We start from the raw sequence: 3,540 nt of genomic DNA on the forward strand, positions 1-3,540 counted from the left end.
GGAGAATAAAACCGATCGTACTGATGCTTCTCATCATCGTTAGTACTTATGTTTTAGATGTGTAAAAGAACTGTTTCTGTGCTCCATCAATATGAAACTGAGATATGAAGAGAGAACTGGCTTGCACAACACAAAGTGGGAACAGTCTCTAGATCTCCTCATTACGCTATTGATCCTTCTGGGGAAATCGATGGTTAAAACACATACTGCAGTCTTTTGAGCTGGAAGGAAAGAATTCTGTTCATCAAACAAATCTCCAGAGAAGTTTCACGCTGTGATACAGAAAACACAGGTCTGCTGTGGGACAACAAACTCTTTCAGTGAGTGGGGTCTTAGTGATAAACAGAACCACAAAGACAATGAACCTTCTGTTCGTAGGAGATACATGCTGGGCTAGCCTCCTCTCTGACTCCTTGCTGTTGTTACTGTTATTCTTGTATTTAGGATACCTAACAGTGAATCCTACTAAAAATCTCTGTTCCAGTGAATTTATACTGTAAAGTGAGATGAGGCACACCCAATGAATGCAGACAGACTGACAGATGGGTGAGCACAAGAAAATAATGAGCACAAGAAAATTGGTCAGTGTGACAGACAATGGTCACAGCAGATGCCCAGCTGTTGTGAAGCTTTCTTTTGGTTTCATAGTCACTGAGAATTTCAGGGCAAGGTCTGGAGGAAAACAACAAGGTAGCTTGTCCAGGGAGCCCCTTCTCAACCAAAGGAGTAGCAAAGGTAGAAATATGGCAGTTAAAAAGGGGTGTTGATGACCAGTAACAGTGGTCAGCTCATGGTATGCAATTGCATCTCAAGGCATTAGGAGATGACCTCACTCTCAACAAGAAGCATGGGGATAGACAAGACTGAACCACAGTGATGGAGACAAGTACTTTGATGAGGAGGGACAGTGAGAGCTAACACAAAGCAACAGGTTTATGGGCAAAGCAATACATGAAGAATATTATCTGTGTTAAAGTATTTCCAGTGGATACAGATGGGACAAGATAGTATCTTTCAAGACAAGACAATATGATATTGCGTTATCAAATTATAGCTGAAAAGAATTATGAAAGTAACTATCAGCAAGAAGAGAAATCGGAATCAGGTGTGTCAAGAATCCCATTTACTGAGAAAAGATGGACAGAGAAGTTACAACGGTGAATATTGCACTTTGAAATTACAGTTTAAACATTCATGCGGCATTGCTGTGATACTGCATTATGTAGTAACATTATGAGGTAAGAGAATTAGGTTCCTCTGAAACTTTCATAAAAAATTATCAGACACAGATACCCTGTGAAAGTAGGATACTTTTGAATATGCATGTTCTCGTTCCACATGGACATACTTGCATGACACTGGTAGTGCATCTGCTTAACCTACGTATGAGGATTTGATTCATCAAATGTGCACCTGCAAATTTAATTTCTCCCCATGACCTCATTCTACCTGTAGTCTAGACCATCCAAAAGTTGTGTAACTGCACAGGAGTATGAACCGAGGGTGAACCCTGCTGGAAAAAATGAGTGGATTTGCTGCAGCATGGAACTTTAGGGTAAGTATAAGTTACTACTAGGGGTAAATTTCACATTTCTGAACAATAAAATCTATGGTGTCATCGGTATCTATAGATAGATAAGCCTGAGACTCTAGTGAGTCTTTTATAGTTTTTAAATGTTTGGTTTGTATTGCAATTGCCTATCACAGGCAACTCAGTGAAGGTATCACAACACCCAAATAGTAAGCATCTTCCTGGCAGGATGATAGAAAGAACCTGTTATAGGTTTTCACACTCATTAATAATTCTCTGGTGAAGAAAGGGAGCAGATAGTATGTCTTTTAATTGTCTTGACTTTACAAAACCTGAGATTGCTTCAGAGAGTCTATCTAGAAGGAAAAAAAAAATCTATTTTAATGCTATGATAACCACATTAGGGACCCATTATAGGTGACGTGAATGTTGTCCTTGGAATTTGAATAATATTTGCTTTACTTGTTCCAGGGGCTGGTAGTCAGCTCTCATCCTCTCTTCTGCATTTACTGGCAATCAAAACACAAGCAATGAACAGTAGTTCTTCCTGAGAGAACCCTGTGCAAAGAAAATACAAAATAACTCAAAAATGGGGTCCTTGTCCAAGAAGTCAATCTGATAGTATCTCAGCTACACCAGTAAATGTCTGAACCAAACCTTGCACCAATGCTACTCTCCTAGAAACAGAATCCAAACTGTGCATAAATGACTATATACCTTTGAGCAACGTTTTTCAACTTCAAGTGCCCATGAATAACTGACACTTTGTACTGACAAAGTGGCATGCTGTGGGCAAATTTATACCTTCCTCATCAAGTTAGCCCGGACCACAGCAGCTTCTCATGGCCCTCAGCGCATATGAGGATTCAAGTGCACTGTGCGCCCTGCAGAGACGTGACTAGGAAACAGCCTTACAGAAGGCCAAGTGTTGAGATGCAGGCTGTGCTGCAGACAGAAAGGCTAGCAATATTTTTCTATTTTAATATACAATGTTATTGAAAATGACGGGCGATAAGTTATCGAAGTGTGGACCATAGTGGTGGGTACTAACTGATGCTTACTAATACACTGTGAGATGTACTTCTTAATGCCACATTGTACAGGAGACAGCTGAGCCCACCACCTTGATCCCCTCCAGGAGAAAGTGTAGGCCTGTAATTCTAAAGAAGGAAACCCTAGAATAGCAATTTCCCAAGAGGAATCTGGCTTTTTTCCTTGTGAAGAGCGTGACTGTTCTTGCCATTACTAACATTCAGTTTTCTTGACATTGTCCTGCCATTTCATCATCCATTTCAGAAGCCAGTTCATTTCTGAATCTGTATAACCATTTGCAAGTTGGTTTAAAAAATGTCATTAAGAGCAAAAATATTCTTTTGAGTCAACCACTGAAAAGAGAGTGCATGACTGCACCATATGTATTACTGCTCCAACATGCCCCTGACTTCTCTCTTCCCTGTATTTCTAGCTGTTGCTTTAGACCAGACACTGCAGGTTTATGGTAAAAAGAAGTTAAGGGGCATTTAGATCTTGGGCTTTCCACCTAATCTTCAAGGGCCTATTTATAAAAACATTCTGTATGAACTATATTTTCAACTGAAATTTAGAAAGCCACATTTTTTCTCAAAACTAACAATGAAAAAGACATTTTTGTTTCCATTTATGTTTGATGCTACTTTAAAGCTCAGCACTGCTAAGATACTTAAATACATGAAACAGATCCTACAAACTTTATTCAAACACTTGGCCCCATTGAGTTCCACTTGTCCTTTTATGCTTACCAGGAAAGCCTCTTGTACTGTGTGAAAGTGTTAGCTGTCTTCTGTCCCATAGCTATGTAGTCATAAAGTCAGAAAGGCTAGAGTCTTCTTTACTGTGTTCTAATAGTTTATTCCCAGGGATAAAAAAGGCAAACCATAGAATCATAGAATCATTGAGGTTGGAAAAGACCTCTAAGATCATCGAGTCCAACCGTTGACCCAACACCACCATGTCCACTAAACCATGTCCCT

The sequence above is a fragment of the Aptenodytes forsteri genome, unplaced genomic scaffold (assembly GCF_000699145.1).
Source record: "Aptenodytes forsteri isolate BGI_AS27 unplaced genomic scaffold, ASM69914v1 Scaffold410, whole genome shotgun sequence".
Lineage (NCBI taxonomy): Eukaryota > Metazoa > Chordata > Aves > Sphenisciformes > Spheniscidae > Aptenodytes > Aptenodytes forsteri.